The following is a 19,656-nucleotide window of genomic DNA, read 5'->3' as shown; positions in this document are numbered from 1 at the left end:
GGATAGAGGTAGAGAGATTCTTTCCACTTAGAAAGGAAACCAGAACTAGAGGGCACAGCCTCAAAATAAGGGGGGGGGGGGCGTGCAGTTTAGAACAGAGTTGAATAAGAACTTCTTCTCTTAGAGGGTGGTGAATCTCTGGAATTCTCTGCCAGTTGAAGTGGTGGAGGCTACCTCGTTGAATATGTTTAAGTCACAGGTAGATAGATTTCTGATCGACAAGGGAATTAAGGGTTATGGGGAGCAGGCGGGTAAGTGGAACTGAAAAACTTCAGATCAACCATGATCTTATTGAATGGCGGGGCAGGCTCGAAGGGCTAGATGGCTTATTCCTGCTCCTATTTCTTATGTTCTTATTGCCAAATGGTTACAAGGAGATCAAAACTGGGAACTAAATACTCAGAGGTATGTGACTTTTCATAAGGACAAACAGGAAGGAATAGGCAGTGAGGTAGCTGTGTTAGTATGATATAGAATAAGTAAGATAGCAAGAAATGAAAGGCATGTAGAAAGGCAGTACTTTAATCATGTGTGACTTTAATCTTTAAAATGGATTGGGAAAATCAAATTGGCAGAGGTAGCCATGAGGAAGAATTCATAGAGTGCATTTGGCTCAGTTTCCTAGAGAATTCCCTATGTTGTGGATCCTACCAGGGATCAGGCTACTTTGGAATTGGTTAGGTGTAATGAGGTAAGTTTAATAAACAAAGATCCCCCAGGAAACAGTGACCATAATATGAAAGAATTTAGCATTCAGTTTGAGAATGAGAAACTTCGGTCTGAAACAACTGTGCTACACTTAAATAGGAGTAATTACAAATTAATGAGGCAAAGTTGGCTGGAGTGGGCTGGAAAAGGAATTTAACTGAAATGACGGTCAATCAACAATGGCAGATGCTTATGAAAATAGTTCATGACTAACAGCAAAGATATATCCCAGTAAGGAAGAAAGATTCTAGGAAGGGGATAAATCAACCATGATTAATCAAGGAAGTTGAGGATATGTTTAAATTAAAAGAAAAAGCATATAGGCTGTGATTCTCCTGAATTGGGGCGAGGTGCCCATTCCTGTTTTCCCACTGGCATTCACAGCATTTTTCAGGTGGGATTCATTCACCTGAAAGGTGCAGATGAAGTCATTTTGAGCAACTTGCCAGTTAGACCTGCTGTTTCGAGACCGGGCCGCCATTTTTAAAGATGCTCAGAGACAGGCCCTCCCACTCCTCAAAACATTAAATTATGCTGTTCCCCCCCACTGACCAGGCGAGAACCATCAATGTCTCATCAAAGAGGGGCATCCTCCCCTCACAACCACAAATAATAGATAATCCACACCACACAGGCATGAGCGTGACCCAACCTCCCTACTAAGCCTCCCATCTCAGCTCCACGCCACCCCCCCCCATCAGACATCCCAATCAGCCTCCAAACCCCCAGATCCCCAACTCAGTGCCCCTTCCCCTCAGGTCCCCACTCAGCCTCCTCATCTCACCTCAGAGTCCTATTCAGCCCCCTCTCATTGTCACCTTGCATCAACACCCTGGCCTGGCGCCTCAGGCTACAAAGGGCTTCAAGAACACGAGTCAAGTGGCCTTGTGCACCTCTGCAGTTGCCAGGCTGCAGAGGAAGGGTCTTTCAGGTGTCTTAAGGGGTTGGGTAGGCTTGGGCTGCGGGCAAGGTCTTGACTCCGCAACTCTCTCCGGGGATGAGGGGTGTCATAGTTGGACTGCCCCTGCTAGCCGTAGCAGATCTGAAAATTGCTCCTGGCATGATGGTTTCAGGTAGCCTCGCATTTCTGCCTGTCAGCTGTGAAAATTCTGAACATAAGAATGAGAAGCATCTGGCCCCTTGAGCCTGCTCTGCCATCCAATAAGATCATGGCTGATCTTTTCATGGATGCATCTCCACTTACCCACCTGCTCACCATACCCTTAATTCCTTTACTGTTCAAAACTTTATCTATCCTTGCCTTAAAAATATTCAATGAGGTAGCCTCAACTGCTTCACTGGGCAGAGAATTCCACAGATTCACAACCCTTTGGATGAAGAAGTTCCTCCTCAGCTCAGTCCTAAATCTGCTTCCCCTTATTTTGAGGCCATGCCCCCTTGTTCTAGTTTCACCTACCAGTGGAAACAACATCCCTACTTCTAAAATATCTATTTCCTTCATAATCCTATATGTTTCTATAAGATCTCCCCTCATTCTTCTGAATTCCAATGAGAATAGCTCCAGTTTACTCAGTCTCTCCTCATAAGCCAACACGCTCAACTCTGGAATCAACCTAGTGAATCTCCTCTGTACCCCCTCTAGTGCCAATCTATCCTTTCTCAAGTAAGGAGGCCAAAACTGTACACTGTACTCCAGGTGTGGTCTACCAGCTTCTTATACAGCTGCAACAAAACCTCACTGATTTTAAACTCCATCCCTCTAGCAATGAAGGACAAAATTCCATTTGTCCTCTTAATTATGTGCTGCACTTGCAAATCAACTCCTTGTGATTATTGCACAAGAACACCCAGGTGCCTCTGCACAGCAGCATGCTGCAATTTTTTACCATTTAAATAATAGCCCATTTTGCTGTTATTTCTACCAAAATGGATGACCTCACATTTACCAACATAGTACTCCATCTGTCAGACTCTCACCCACTCACTTAGACTATCTGTATCCCTTTGCAGACTTTCAGCATCCTCTGCACACTTTGGTCTGCCACTCATCTTAGTGTCATCTGCAAATTTTGACATGCTACATTTGGTCCCCAACTCCAAATCATCAATGTAAATTGTAATCAATTGCAGTTCCAAAACTGATCCCTGAGGCACACCACTAGTCACAGATCGCCAGCCAGGAAAAAAACATTTACCCCTACTCTTTGCTTTCTGTGCGTTAACCAATCCTCTATCCATACTAATACATTACCTGTAACATCATGCACCTTTATCTTATTCAGTAGTCTTTGGTGCGGCACCTTGTCAAATGCCTTTTGGAAATTCAGATATACTACATCCACAGGTTCCCCATTGACTACTGCACATATAATGTTCTCAAAGAATTCCACCAAATTAGTCAAACATGGCCTTTCCTTCATGAACCCATGCTGTGTCATACCAATGGGACAATTTATATCCAGATGTCTCCTATTTCTTCCTTGATGATAGATTCAAGCATTTTCCTTACTACAGAAGTTAAGCTAACTAGCCTATAGTTACCCGACATTTGTCTATCTCCTTTTTTAAACAGTAGTGTCACATTTGCTGTTTTCCAAACTGCAGGAACCACCCCAGAGTCCAGCAAATTTTGATAAATTACCACTAATGCAATTGTTATTTCCTCCGCCATCTCTTTTAGTACCCTAGGATGCATTCCATCAGGGCCAGGAGACTTATCTACCTTCCGCCCCATTAACTTGTCCAACGCTACTTCTTTCATGATAATGATAGTTTCTAGGTCCTCACCTGCCATAGCCTTCCTGTCATCAATTTTTGGCATGTTATTTGAGTCTTCCACTGTGACGACTGACACGAAATACCTCAGCCATTTCCTCATTTCCAGTTATTACATCCCCCTTCTCATCCTCTAAAGGACCAATGTTTATTTTAGTAACTTTTTTATTTTATATATTTGTAGAAACTTTTGCTAACTGTTAGTTTACTCTCATAATTCATCTTACTTTTCTTTGTAGCTTTTTTCATGGCTTTCTGTTGACCTTTAAAGATTTCCCAATCCTCTAGGTTCCCACTAATCTTTGCCACTTTGTATGTATTTTCTTTCAATTTGATACCCTCCTTTATTTCCTTGGATACCCATGGCTGATTATCTCTGTTTCTACAGTCTTCCTTTTCACTGGTATATACTCTTGCTGAGCACTGAGAAAAATCTTTGAAAGTCCTCCACTATTCCCCAGTTGTCCCACCATAAAGTTTTTGCTCTGAATCTACCTTAGCCAATGCTCCCCTCATCCCTTTGTAGTCTCCTTTATTCAAGCACAAGACACTGGTATTGGATTTTACCTTCTCACGCTCCATCTGTATTTTAAATTCAACCATACTGTGATCACTTCTTCCAAGAGGATCCCTAACTGCAAGGTCATTAATTATTCCTGTCTCATTAAATAGGGTAAACACAGTAAAAAGTCTGACAACACCAGGTTTTAGTCCAACCTATTTATTTGATAATATTCTCACAAGCTTTCGAGGGGTTACCCTCTTCGTCAGGTGAATGGAGAGTTCTGGCCTCAGACAGAGCATATAAAGCACAGACAGTTTAGAGGTTACTGATTAAAATGCGAATCCTTACACCTAACCTGCTGTTCAAGACCTGAAGTGGCTGACAATGTGAGCAGGTTGTGACAATGAACAGCAGGTTAGGTGTAAGGATTCGCATTTTAATCAGTAATCTCTAAACTGTCTGTGCTTTATATGCTCTGTCTGAGGCCAGAACTCTCCATTCACCTGACGAAGAGGGTAACCCCTCGAAAGCTTGTGAGAATATTATCAAATAAATAGGTTGGACTAAAACCTGGTGTTGTCAGACTTTTTACTGTGTTTACGCCAGTCCAACGCCGGCATACCCACATCATTAAATAGGACCAGATCTAGGATAGCTTGCTCCCTCATAGGTTCCATTACATACTACTCAAGGAAGCTATCATGGATACATTCTATGAACTCCTCCTCAAACCTACTTTGACTAAGCTGGTTTGACCAATTAATATGTAGATCAAAATCCCCCATGATAATCGCTGTACCATTTTTACATGCATCAATTACTTCTTTGTTTATTTTTCGCCCCACCATGATGTCATTATTTGGTAGCCTATAGACTACGCCTATCAGTGACTTTTTTCTTTACTATTTCTAATTTCCACCCAAATAGATTCAACCTTTTTTTCCATAGAACCTATATCATCTCTCACTATCTGATGTCATCCTTAAATATCAGAGCTACACCATCTCCCTTACCTTCTTGTCGGTCCCTCCAGTCTGATATGCCTGGATATTTAACTCCCAGTCGGCACCATCTTGCACCATGCTTCTGTAACAACCACCAAATCATACTCGTTCACAATAAAGTAAACAGGTGAACAGGTCACTTTAATCTCCATGCCCCGGTCACGTGGCAGGCTTTTAAACCATGGCAGCACCCCATTCTGCAGCAGAAATTTCCCTTTCTCCCTGTCAGAAGCTGCAGGTGTGAGCAGCCCCCTTTGGAGTCCTCCCACAAGAGGAGATGTCAATTTCACCTGAGGCATGGGGGTGGGGGGTGGGGGGTGGTGGTGGGTGCAGGGGCAGTTCCCAATGAGAGAAGTTAAGCTAACTGGCTGATAGTTACCTATTTTCTGTCTTCCTCCCCTTTTAAGGAAAGGTGTTACATGGGCAGTTTTCCAAACCTCTGGGACTTTTCCAGAATTTAAGAGTTCTTGGAAGGTGACTACCAGCGCATCCACAGTTATAGCACAGCCATGCTATGGCTGGAACCCTGTAAACAGTTTTGGCCCCCCTATCTGAGCAAAGATATATACTGGTATTGGAGGCAGTCCAGAGAAGATTCAATAGCTTGATCCTGGATATGGAGGGATTTTCTAATGAGAGAGGTTAAGTAGGTTGGGTCTTTAATCATTAGAGTTTAGAAGAATGAGCAGCTATCTTATTAGAACATATAGGATTCTCAGGAGGCTTGACAAAGTAGATGCTGAGAGTCCAGAACCTGGGTGCATAATCTCAGAGAAAATGGTCACCAAATAAAGACAGAGGTGAGAAGGAATTTCTTAGAGAATAGTTAATCTGTGGAATTCTTTACTGCAGAGAGTTGTAGACGCTGAATTGTTAAGTAAGAGCATACATTTAAGGAAAATTTACCACTCTGACAGGATCAAAAACAAACACCAGAATTCCAGAAAACATATCTTTTGGAAGGAAGAAAGTTCCAGCAAGATCTGGTCCAGAAGAAACCCCAGGGACAGTTGGGCTTAAAAAGAATTTGTGCAGACTGACTGAATTTGTTGTCTCTGAATCTAGAATGCATCTGCAACTAGTTAGTGGGCTATTTAAAATACAAATACTGTATGCCAGATTAAGGGGAAATATTCTGAACAGTTTAACTTCACTGGTTCTCTTTGAAACCATACTGAATTAGAAAAAATCTTGCTCTCCCCACTCTCTACTCTTTCACTTACCATTCACTAAAACACAGAGGAAGTTTTTTAATAACTGGAGTGTGTGGTAGCCTTTAATTTGGATACTGACCTCCTTCACTGGATACGTTTGTTAATGGTGAAAACAAAATAAATTAGAGGCCCTGATTTCTATTCGTCCTGCAGCATTGCCTTTGCCACACTACCTTTCACATTTTATTTTTGCCACTTTTTTCAACTGCCCATAACTTCTGAAAGGATTGATTATGGTTGTTTGGTTCCATTGCTGCTGGATACTATCTAGAACCCACATCAAGAAACCAGTCTACACGTGTTGTTGGTAGCCTATCCGATTGTGGGATGAATCATACCTGAATTTGTTCTTGCCCTCACCATTATTAGACACTACATTGCCAGCAGGAATTACTGAGTAACACTCAAGCTGGGTGATTCTGTATTTTGTTCTACCGTGACCAAGACCTGCCAACTCAATAGTCAACGTAGATTATGCAGTAATCCTGAAACACACAGATTTGTTGGGTGCAATTACATTGGTTTCACCCACTAAACCATGTGGCTACCTGTATGAAGCTTATACTTTCCGGTAAATTAGCTGGTCAGTTACAGGACAAAGCTGAAGTGCTGGTACACAACTTCATAAAGAGCATCCCATTTAACCGTATCAAGTTCTGGTTAGAAAATTGGCCGAGTGGCAAGCAATTGAGAGTTGGGATACTCTAATAGATAGAATGTGACAATGGTTTGTGTGGGTGCCTCAAATATACACTGCATTTATTAATGACTTAAGATGATAAAATAGCCATATATTTAAGTTTGCCAATGACACAAAGATAGGTAGCATTGTACATAGTGTAGATGGAGGCATGAATTTACAAAAGGTTATTAATAGATTCAGTGAATGGGCATAACTGTGGCAAATTGATTTCAATATCTGGAAATGGGAGATCCTCCAGTTGGGTTTAAAAAGGATAAACAGGTTACTTTCTTAAATGAGGAAAAGTTAAAAACTGTGGAGGCCCAAAGAGACTTGCAAGTCCGGGCACATAGATTATTATAATCACATGATCTGGTACAGAAAATAATCAAAATGCTAGTAGAGTGCTGGCCTTCAGATTGAGAGGATTAAAATACAAGGGGGTAGAAGTCATGATTCAGCTATACAAAGCCTTGGTTAGTTCACACCTCGAGTTACTGTGAGCTATAGTGTACTCTACACCTTAGGAAGGATACGAAGGTGAAAGGGTAATTAACCACACAAGTTTAAAAATCACATAAACTGCAAGTTAAACCTCATTCACGCAGAGAAAGCTATGTGCAAATGACAGATTTTGATTAAAGTAAGCCCAGATAAGAGTCAAGAACCATCTAATTGAATGATGTGCAGCTGCAGTTCATGTCTGCTCATTAGAACAAGGAACAATGGAAAGGGAGGTTGAGATACCATTGAAGAGATATAGCTATCATTTCTTGATGATACAACATACACAAGTTTTAATTGGATATTATATCCTGATGTATATCGAAGCTGAGAATTTAATCGCTGATGTATGTCTGAATTTTTCACTCTGAATGGTCTTTCAGGGTCCTATAGCTATAGTAAAGTTCATCTTGAAATCACTCTGTTATTTTGTCTGGCTACTTGAGGGGAACGATACCTTAATCATAGCAAAAAAAAACCCATGGTAATAGACCCTAAGAGATTTGGCAACAGGATGGGATTTCGTTCAGGCTCATTGGGGACAATGGTGAGTATGAATCATCTGATTGATACTCTGGGCCGAACTATTGTCAACCTAGCAGCAGCAGCTGATTTAGTGAGTAAAATCCGAAACCAAATTAAAGTGGATCAGATAAAGGGAGTGAAAGGGTGATGGGAGTCCCCAAAGGTTTTTTTAAAAAACCGTGTGAGCACACAGTGCTCAACAAGACCATGGGCCATGGTGAAATCCGAGAGACCCAATGTCAAAAAGGCGGCAGCTGAAAAGGTGGAACTTGAATTTATTACTGAAATGGGAGAAGATGCAGCGAAAATACTCAAAACTTTTTCTTTAAAAACAAAGCTGAAAAAGCCAAGCTCTCTCTTAAATCAGGTACCAATCAGTATGTGTCGCGAGGAAGGGTTGAATTACAGCTATAAATTGAGGAGTTCTGTTTGGCTTATCAGGACATTCGTAGATTCGTTTATTTTGGTTTTGAACTCAAGGTTTTTCCATCTGGGGAGGTAACATTATGGGATTTTAATTACAGGAATTTAAAGGTTAAAAACAGAACCATGAGAATGCTTATGGAATTCATTGTTGCTTTAAAGTAAGCGCTAAGTTTCTCTGCTTTGACGTTTTCTGCATAATTTTGTGATCATAGTTTGTGATTCAAGTCAAACAGATTTTAGGAAGTGACTTTTCAAAGGTTATGGACCGAGATATTCACGTTTCAATGGCATAAGCAGGATTTCAGGATATTTTGAGAAACATGCAGGAATTTTAAACCAGATGCAAATTCGCACATGTGAGATTGAGATAGTTTTAATTGTAATGGTTGAGTAAAATCTGGGATGTTTGAAATGATTATGACAAATCCTGTGTTGAGTTAAAACATCTTGTCATGTCAAAAGATTTACTCCTGAAGCAATTAGAACCACGAAAAGGATGATTCTGAAATGAGGCACTGGTGAAGACAAGGAGAGAGAGAGAGAATGATTTGTGGCCCATAGGTGATGACGTAATAATGTCTACTTAAGAACTTCACCCCTTTTAAACTAGCAAAGAATTAACCCTTGTCTGTTAGCAACTGAAGATTTTTTTATTGCAAGAACTGGGGCTTGCAAAATTTTAAAGTTAGGATTTGTCAGTTGTGTTCAGACTAATTAATCTATTCTGTCCCAAGCAGGATGGATCTTCATGTTTTTGTTTTGCAGGTAACTGCAAATAAAACAAAATTTGCAGTAGCTTCAAGACATTCAAGAATGTATTTGTAGGCTTTCAATATAGCAGAAATTAGCAGCCTGAATCAAAATCTGAGAAAAGGTGGGGGAGGAGTTACAAAAGATAGGATGGGTGGGACTGCGAGGTTACATTCACTTTTGAACAACTTTTAGCAACAACACAGGCTTCAGGACTGTCAGACAATGATGGGAATCATTAACTGTCATAGTGACCCGACAACATTCTAACTAAACTGTGTGGTGTAGGTGTTCAAAGTTAGTGAACTGATCACACTGCTGGGAGAAGTGATTCTAAACACAGAGCACATTTGCTGCAAATTTTGAATATGGGAGGGTTGAAAACTGTATCAGATGTGAGGCGAGCTCAACAGGAAAGCCTGCTCCTGCCACCAGACTGGCAGATTATTATAGTAAGGACAAGGGAAATTACCCAGTGCGATAGATGGACATTGAAGGAAAGGACCAATTATGTAACGTGCAGATAAGATGTGAGGAAGTCAACAGGAAGGGAACATAATAGATATTATAGGAAGCTGATAGTTGAACAGGGTACGTCAGAATTGAAAGTGGGATTCATTTGATGGATAATGAGAACAACAAGGGTGATAAAAAAGAGACATGTAAAGGGATTCAAGAAAAAAAGTAAAAGCACATGTAAGGTGGTAGCTATGAATGCAGGAGCATTGTTATTTTTAAAGAAGAGATAAGATAAGCGCTAATGGACGTTTGAAAGCCCAAAACACTGCTGTTTGAATCTGGGACAATTCTGACATAGGAAAATGTGCAGTTAGCAAGCTACTTTAAAAAGGTCATATTTAAGACAAAGAACAAGAAATCAAAACAGGCTACTGCCTGCAATCAAACAGAGGGTTTGGTTTTTGTTTTAAAGATGTTATGAAGCAAACTGAATAGAATTAAGTAATTGAGAAGATAGAGGCTGGAATCTAAACAGCACAAGGGAATTGGGATATTGAGTGCAATTCAATTAATTGGAGTATTTCGACTTGGTATTAATGTACATTCTAGTGAAAGGAAATATAGATGGGCTAGTAAACTGATATCTTTCTCTTAGTGATATCTGTGTCCTTGTCTATGTCTTTAGGAGAGCAGAATTTGATACTTTAACTGTCACCCGAGGCATTTGGACCATATGTGAATAAATGGGCAAAGACTTCAAAATTTTTTGAAAAGATCGCCTGAGGGTCAAGGTGTTAGCATGATATTGAGATACTGTATAAGTGTGCAGATGGATTACATGGGAAGTAACTAATATATAGGAAATCAGTTCAAAATTGGTCCCTTTAAAGATTTGGACTTAAGAAGAGGTTTCTGACACGCACACTACCGGACAAACAACATAGCATGAAACAGTCAATGGGGCCAATGGAGTCAAACAGTACCATTAAATGATCAAGGCACTGATACTTCCTCCATAGAGAAATTGAATTCAAAACGATTGGGACAGAGTTAAACACATCAATACCTGTAAAAAAAAGTAAAATTAAAATGAATGTGTAAATAATTAGGGTTGGGACAATTTAAGGATGTAGTAGCGAATAAACCTGGTAAGGAATGTGCATTAGGTGGATGCAAAGCTAAAGAATATTTTAAGTCTATGCATAATGTTATTTTGAATGATATTGAGTGAGATGATCTGCAAGTGGGGATTGTCAGGTAGAAAGGAGCATCAATCCAATCATTCAGGAGAACTACGAGTGGGATGCTAGTAAAGGTGGGACTGGAGCGTAGTGATCTCCAACCACAGTGGCATGGACTGTACAAAGGATAATTATTACAGGTGATTCATGTGCACTTGTAAATATAAAAACAGGGAGTCAGTGGAAGCATTATACTCCATTACAAATGTATGAGGACGCTAACAAACCTGACAACCATCCAACTGGTGGGGACCAGCATTAATGTTTTCACAGATTGCTATTTACTCTGATGACTATGGTGGAATCATGTACTTCAACTACCCACCAGAGGAACAGGAGAGTGGATAAAGAAACCCAACGTCTGGATATCGGAACAAGTGACCCCCACCAGCCACCATAAATCACTAAGCCAGATTGTGGATTGTCTGAGAAAGGATGTGACAGTAGGATGGGAACTTGGTATTATAGTCTCCCCATAGCGTGGCTATTCAAGAGGGAGGTAAAAGGGGCAGCCCGTTCATAAGATCCTGGGAGATAAGACTCAGAGATGAAAAAGACTCAGAGGGCAATTTGGATATTAAAAGGATATATGATTCAAATATTGGGTTTGTGGAAATATTTATTCAATGCCATGGAACTTGGCCTTGAAGGCCAGTATTGTCAAGAGCTATTTAAACATGTAATATATAAGATGAGATAATAGAGATCTTAGATGTTACCAGCTTAATACCTGTGGATATCAAATCCTACTCAATGTTCAAACATGGTGGAGCCTCCCCCAGATGGGTTAGTCAGGATTGGAAAGGCAAAATTTTTACCACATGATACAACAATGGTATACCTAGGGGTGACCTACAATGTTTTGGGCCTATTAATAATCTACATTCAACATGCCATGGTCATCCTAATGCCATTAACTGGGCTGAGGTCCAACTGCAGAGAATCACTGTTGATAACACTTACAGAGTTGTTGCTGAATCATGGATACAAGATAAAATGAGCATACTGGGAGATATCGGGGAATTGTTTGGGAGTGCAAACTTGGTAGTTAATTAATTACAATTGTATGAACTGAATAGCTATTCATCTTGGGTTGCATTGGAAGTTGGAAAAGGACAACAGTATTGAGCTTATGGAACTGAGTGTGCACTCAAAACTGTAGGCCTACAGGGTGAGAGGCTCCTAGAAACATTTAGTCTTTTAAACAAAGGAATGATCAATACCATTGAGGCCCAGGTCAAAGGATGGGCATGTGACAATCTTGCTAGAGATCTGATTGATGGGTTTAGGTTTGACATTGAAGATTTGAAATTTGGAACCATTCCCCAACATTTATTTCCCTCCTTGTACAAATTAAACTTTAACATTCACTGGGGGAGACATGAATTAGTAGCTATTCAACTCGGATATCCAGTGAAGGGGGCTATAAGATTCATTATGGTGGCACTACAGGAAAGTATATCCAATGAGATCTTTAAGGATAGCTACACATTTGAATCATTAGGGACATAAGAAAGGGTCTGGGTTCACTGAGCTGGATCTAAAGGATATATGACCCATAAGGAGGGCCTGGCATATGAGAGCACGAGAGAATACTGTTCAGAATCAGAGCATTAAATAATGTGTGCTTGTCAGATCGTTTTCCTCCAGCAAGATAATCATTGATATTTTACCATTGAAGGAGGTATTTAAAGCAGGTGCAGGTGGGCCATAAGCAGTGGTGCATATTCACCACCAAAACAAAATCATATCAAGAGGTTTACTTTGTGAAAGTAATCACAGTTTTTGTCTGCAAATAACAGATTCATTGACGGTGGGAGAGTTCCACTTGCCAGGCAAAACATCAGGATATATATTTGCAGCTGGTGGCATGACTCATTCTACACTTATGAGACACTGGGAAAAGTGCTCCGACAGGTCATGAGGGAAGCTATGGAAATTACCCATAAATGTGTCAGGTGCCCCAAAGAACAGACCCATAAGGGACCTATCCAGGTGATACTAGCTACCCAGATTGCCATCAGATTGAAACAATCAAAAACACATCTTTTGTAAGACGTCTTTATTCCAGGATCAGGAGGGAACCGTCTAACAAATTGGTAGGAAATAATCAGGATGGTGACGACCATCGTACATAAGAAATAAGAGCAGGAGTAGGCCATCTAGCCCTTCGAGCCTGCCCTGCCATTCAATAAGATCATGGCTGATCTGTCGTGGCTCAGTTCCACATTCACGCCCTCTCCCCATAACCCTTAATCCCCTCGCTTATCAAAAACCCATCAACCCTCATCTTAAAAATATTTAGCGAGGCAGCCTCCACCACCTCAACGGGCAGAGAATTCCAGAGATTCACCACCCTTTGAGTGAAGAAGTTCCTCCTCAACTCCGTTCTAAACCACCCCCCCTTTATCTTGAGGCTGTGCCCCCTAGTCCTACTGTCCTTTCTGAGCGGGAAGAGTCTCTCCACCTCGATCCTATCCATCCCATTCATCATCTTATATGTCTCAATGAGATCTCCCCTCATTCTTCTAAACTCTAACGAGTACAAGCCTAGTTTATTCAGCCTCTCCTCATAGCTCAACCCCCTCAACTCCGGTATCAGCCTAGTAAACCTCCTCTGCACTCCCTCCAAGGCCAAAATATCCTTGCATAAGTACGGCGACCAAAACTGCACACAGTACTCCAGCTGCGGCCTCACCAATGCCCTATACAGCCACAGCAAGACCTCCCTACTTTTATATTCAATCCCCCTCGCAATGAAGGCCAGCATCCCATTTGCCTTCCTGACCACCTGCTGCACCTGCAGGCTGGGTTTTTGCGACTCATGCACAAGGACCCCGAGGTCCTTGTTTGCTGGAGCAGACGAGTGAAGGAGCAGAGAGAGAGCTAAGATTTAACCTGTTAAAAACCTGTTTAAAATAAGTTTAAAGCACTTTGTTCTTTGTAGAACTGTTTAAAGCATTTATTTATTGTATTTACTGCTTTAAGAATTCTGAGGGAGTGGTTAGAAGGCAGTTGTGGGCCATCAGCTTTAAATCAGCGCCAGGTTTAAAAGGAGGCCTGGTGTAGACAGCGGGCAGCGTCTGAGCGGGCAGCGGAGTGAGTGGGAAGCAGAGTGAGCTATTCGGGCTTAATATCAAAAAGGGCTGGAGTGAAAAAAGGCCAGGTGAGTTCGTTTGAAAAACAAGGAAAAAAAAACAAAAAAATTTTTTTTCAAAACTACTACAGTGAATAATGGAGGGGCATGTGATGTGTGGTTTCTGTATGACGTGGGAACTGGAGGACCCCAGGGTCCATCCCAGTGATCGTGTCTGCAGTAAGTGCAGGTTGCTGGAGGAGCTCCAGCTCAGGGTAAATGAGCTGGCCTCTAAGCTACAGACGCTGAGGCTCATCAGGGGGAGAGAGGGTGCCATTGTCAATGGGGTGCAAGTGACATCCACCCCTCCAGACTGGCTAACTCTAAGGGTCAGGGACAAGAGGGGGCTGCTGGGAGGAGGAAGGGGGGTGAGGAGCGGAGGCCTCAGCCTCTTAATCTGCATAACAGGTTTGAGGTTCTTGCTTCCAGGCTGGACGAGAACGAGGCAGGTGAGCTTGGTGAGCAAACTGCACACGGTACAGTGATGCAGCAGGACATAGGCAAAGAGAGGGGGAAAAGGAACGTAGTAGTGATTGGGGATAGTGGGGTGAAGGGTATTGACACTGTCCTTTGTCACAATGACAAAGTACACAGAAGGGTGTGTTGTCTGCCTGGTGCTCGGGTACGGGATGTCTCAGCTGGGCTGCAGAGGAACCTGGAGTGGGAGGGTGAGAATCCGGTCGTTGTGGTACATGTGGGTGCCGGCGACGTAAGCAAAATGCAGAGTGAGGATCTGGGGAGGGAGTATGAAAAGCTGGGAATGGAATTAAAAAGTAGAACCGACAAGGTGGTTATCTCTGGGCTACTGCCTGAACCGAGTGCAGACGGGTGTAGGATTGACAGGATTAAGAAAGTGAATGGGTGGCTCAGGGATTGGTGTGGGAGGAATGGGTTTGAATTTATGGGGCATTTTCACCAGTATTGGGGTAGGTGGGACCTGTTCGGGCGGGATGGGGTTGGTCTGAACCATGCTGGGACCAGAGTGCTGGCGAATCGAGTAAAGAGGACTGTAGACAGGGCTTTAAACTAATTGGGGGGGGAGGGTGCGAGGGTAGGTGATGTTACGAGGTCTAAAGTTAAGGAGAGGATACAGGTAAGGGAAGAGGCCGAGGATGTCCCAATAATAGAGGGAGTAGGGGGCGTGAGTATGGTTGGTGGCGTTACGGCAAATAGGGTCCAGGTGAAGGCTGGGATGAAAGCGCTTTATCTGAATGCACGAAGCATTCGGAATAAAGTGGATGAGCTGGTGGCGCAGATCGACACAAATGGATACGATCTGGTGGCCATTACAGAGACGTGGCTGCAGGGTGACAGGGACTGGGAGCTGAATGTACAGGGCTATCAAGTGTTTAGGAAGGATAGGCAGGAGGGAAAAGCGGGGGGCGTAGCTCTGCTGATTAAGGATAGCATCACGGTGGTAGCAAGGGATGATATTGGAGCCAAGGAGCAGAGGGTGGAATCGTTGTGGGTGGAGATTAGAACATAAGAACATAAGAAATAGGAGCAGGAGTAGGCCATCTAGCCCTTCGAGCCTGCCCCACCATTCAATAAGATCATGGCTGATCTGTTGTGGCTCAGTTCCACTTTCCCGCCCTCTCCCCATAACCCTTAATCCCCTCTCTTATCAAGAACAAGATCTCTCTGATCAAGATCTTATTAGGAACAGCAAAGGGAGGAAGACGCTGGTGGGTGTCATCTATAGGCCCCCGAATAATGATCTGGAGGAGGGGTGGGCTGTTAACGCGCAAATAAGTGCGGCGTGCAGGAATGGGACGGCCGTAGTTATGGGGGATTTCAATCTGCATATTGATTGGTCGACCCATGTTGGACGCGGGGGGCTCGAGGAAGAGTTCTTGGAATGCTGCCGGGATAGTTTCCTCGAACAGTGTGTGTTGCAGCCGACGAGGGAGCAAGCTATCTTGGATCTGGTGCTATGTAATGAGGCGGGTAGAATTAGGGACCTTGTGGTGAAGGATCCTCTTGGGGAGAGTGATCATTGTATGGTGGAGTTTCTGGTGCAGATGGAGGAGGAGAAAGTGGGTTCCCAGACACGCGTCCTCTGTTTGAATAGAGGGGAGTACGGTAGGATGAGAGAAGAATTGGCGAATGTGGACTGGGGGAGCGCGTTGGAGGGAGGGTCTGCTGAGGAGCAGTGGAGGATCTTTAAGGAGATCTTTCTTGGTGCTCAGCGGAAATTTATTCCGATGGTCAAAAAGGATAGTAGGAAGAGAGGTAATAAGCCGTGGATAACGAAGGAGGTGAAGGAAAGTGTTAAATTAAAAGCGGAGGAACTTAGAGTAGCTAAGAGTAGTGGGCGAGATGAGGATTGGGAGAGGTTTAAATGTCAACAAAGATTGACAAAGAAGTTCATAAAGAAGGGTAGGAGAAACTATGAAGCTGGGCTAGCGCTTAATATAAAAAAGGATAGCAAGAGTTTTTATAAATATATAAAAAGGAAGAGGCTGGCTAGGGTGAATGTTGGTCCTTTAGAGGATGAGAAAGGGGACCTAGTGGTAGGGGATGAGGATATGGCTAAGGTATTGAATAACTTTTTTGTTTCTGTCTTCACGGAGGAGGACGTGAATAATTTGCCGGGTGTTAGCGATGGAAAGGTGGTAGGACTGGAGGGTCTTAATGACATTACTGTTACTAGAGAGGCGGTGCTCGACAGACTGGAGGGGCTGATTGTGGACAAGTCCCCAGGACCGGATGGAATGCATCCGAGGGTTCTGAAAGAAATGGCGGAGGTGATAGTGGATGCCTTGGTGGTTATTTTCCAGACGTCGCTGGATTCCGGGGAAGTGCCGGATGATTGGAAAACGGCTAATGTTACGCCGTTGTTTAAGAAGGGTGCCAGGCAAAAGGCGGGGAATTATAGGCCAGTTAGTTTAACGTCTGTGGTGGGTAAAATGTTAGAATCTGTCATTAAGGAGGAAATTGCGAGGCATCTTGAAGGGAATTGCTTGATAGAGCAGACGCAGCACGGTTCCATTAAAGGGAAGTCGTGTCTGACAAATTTACTGGAGTTCTATGAGGATGTGTCTAGGGTGGTGGATAGAGGAGAGCCGGTGGATGTGGTCTTTCTAGATTTTCAGAAGGCGTTTGACAAAGTACCTCACAAGAGGTTATTGCAGAAGGTCGAGGGACATGGAGTTGGGGGTAGGGTGTTAGCGTGGATAGAGGATTGGTTGTCAAATAGGAGGCAGAGAGTGGGGGTCAACGGGTGCTATTCGGATTGGCGGATGGTGACTAGTGGAGTACCCCAGGGGTCGGTGCTGGGGCCTCAGCTTTTTACCATTTATATAGATGATCTGGAGGAGGGAACCGAGTGTAGGGTGTCGAAATTTGCTGATGACACCAAGATAGGGGGAACGGCAAATTGTGCGGAGGGTGTGGAGAGTCTGCAGAAGGATCTAGATAGGCTGGGCGAATGGGCCAGGAAATGGCAAATGGAATTTAATGTTGGCAAGTGTGAGGTGGTCCACTTTGGTAGGAAGAATGGTAGGAAGGACTATTACTTACGGGGCGAAAAACTGCAGCAGGCGATGGTGCAGAGGGACCTCGGGGTCCTTGTGCATGAGTCGCAAAAACCCAGCTTGCAGGTGCAGCAGGTGGTCAGGAAGGCGAATGGGATGCTGGCCTTCATAGCGAGGGGGATTGAATATAAAAGTAGGGAGGTCTTGCTGCAGCTGTATAGGGCATTGGTGAGGCCGCAGCTGGAGTACTGTGTGCAGTTTTGGGCGCCGCACCTGCGCAAAGATATTTTGGCCTTGGAGGGAGTGCAGAGGAGGTTTACTAGGCTGATACCGGAGTTGAGGGGGTTGAACTATGAGGAGAAGCTGAATAAACTGGGCTTGTACTCGTTAGAGTTTAGAAGAATGAGGGGAGATCTCATTGAGACTTATAAGATGATGAATGGGATGGATAGGATAGAGGTGGAGAGACTCTTCCCGCTCAAAAAAGACAGTAGGACTAGGGGGCACAGCCTCAAGATAAAGGGGGGGCGGTTTAGAACGGAGTTGAGGAGGAACTTCTTCACTCAAAGGGTGGTGAATCTCTGGAATTCTCTGCCCGTTGAAGTGGTGGAGGCTGCCTCGCTAAATATTTTTAAGATGCGGGTTGATGGGTTTTTGATAAGAGAGGGGATTAAGGGTTGTGGGGAGAAAGCGGGAAAGTGGAACTGAGCAGCGACAGATCAGCCATGATCTTATTGAATGGCGGGGCAGGCTCGAAGGGCTAGATGGCCTACTCCTGCTCCTATTTCTTATGTTCTTATGTTCTTATGTCCCTCTGCACCGTCACCTGCTGCAGTTTTTCGCCACGTAAGTAATAGTCCTTCCTACCATTATTCCTACCAAAGTGGACCACCTCGCACTTGCCAACATTAAATTCCATTTGCCATTTCCTGGCCCATTCGCCCAGCCTATCGAGATCCTTCTGCAGACTCTCCACACCCTCCGTGCAATTTGCTGTTCCACCAATCTTGGTGTCATCAGCAAATTTCGACACCATACACTCGGTTCCCTCCTCCAGATCATCTATATAAATGGTAAATAGCTGAGGCCCCAGCACCGACCCCTGGGGCACTCCACTAGTCACCAACCGCCAAGCCGAATAGCACCCATTAACCCCCACTCTCTGCCTCCTATTTGACAACCAATCCTCTATCCACGCTAACACCCTACCCCCAACTCCATGCCCCCTTACCTTCTGCAATAACCTCTTGTGAGGTACCTTGTCAAACGATAGTGATGGGGATAATGTTATTATGGGCCACCATAATGTGCTGTTATCAAAGAAAATCAGTTAAACTGCTAGCACTGACAGCACCTCACTATGCACCTATGGCTCTCTATAAGACAGTAAAAAGTCTGACAACACCAGGTTTAAGTCCAACTGATTTATTTGATAGTAAACTCACAAGCTTTCGGGCTTGTCCCTTCGTCAGGTGAATGGAGAGTTCTGGCCTCAGACAGAGCATATAAAGCACAGACAGTTTACAGATTACTGATTAGAATGCAAATCTTTACACCTAACTGCTGTTCAAGTCCTAAAGTGGCCGACAATGTGAGTGGAAGGTTAAAGAGATGTGTGTTGTCTCCAGACAGTACAGTAAGTGAGGTTTTGCAAACCCAGGCAAGTCACGAGGATTACAGATAGTGCGACATGAACCCAAGATCCCTGTTGAGACCGTCCTCATGTGTGCAGAACAGTCTCGCTGAGCAGAGACTGATAGCCAAGTTCCGCACACATGAGGACGGTTGCAACAGGGATCTTGGGTTCATGTCGCGCTATCTGTAACCCTCGTGACTTGCCTGGGTTTGCAAAACCTCACTTACTGTACTGTCTGGAGACAATACACATCTCTTTAACCTGTGATCAGTGCTCCTTCCACTCATATTGTCGGCCACTTTAGGACTTGAACAGCAGGTTAGGTGTAAAGATTTGCATTCTAATCAGTAATCTGTAAACTGTCTGTGCTTTATAGGCTCTGTCTGAGGCCAGAACTCTCCATTCACCTGACGAAGGGACAAGCCTGAAAGCTTGTGAGTTTACTATCAAATAAATCGGTTGGACTTAAACCTGGTGTTGTCAGACTTTTTACTGTGTATACCCCAGTCCAATGCCGGCATATCCACATCATCTCTATAAGGAAGAAGTGAGAAAATCAGAAGCTGAAATTTACAGCAGAATCATTTAAGATACCTCCTGACATCTAGACTACAGGATTCAGACCAGTATTCTCAATATCATATTGGCCTTTTT

The 19,656-nt window shown here is 43.4% G+C and overlaps 1 protein-coding gene across 4 annotated transcripts in view; it reads right to left on the bottom strand.

Moving 5' to 3' along the window:
* The window catches only part of st3gal2 (ST3 beta-galactoside alpha-2,3-sialyltransferase 2), a 458,059-nt gene that overhangs the window by 326,267 nt on the left and 112,136 nt on the right, over nucleotides 1-19,656 (bottom strand). The window contains exon 1 of one of the 4 annotated variants that reach the window (XM_080187250.1): nucleotides 4,963-5,026. The exons of the other annotated variants lie outside the window; for them this stretch is intronic. The gene's annotated coding sequence lies outside the window, so the exon portion shown is untranslated. Of the gene's footprint in view, nucleotides 1-4,962; nucleotides 5,027-19,656 lie in introns of those variants that run through there. 4 annotated transcript variants of the gene reach the window in all.

This window comes from Carcharhinus amblyrhynchos, chromosome 4 (assembly GCF_965287045.1).
Source record: "Carcharhinus amblyrhynchos chromosome 4, sCarAmb.v2.hapA, whole genome shotgun sequence".
NCBI lineage: Eukaryota > Metazoa > Chordata > Chondrichthyes > Carcharhiniformes > Carcharhinidae > Carcharhinus > Carcharhinus amblyrhynchos.
This window is presented reverse-complemented; position numbering and strand designations above follow the sequence as displayed.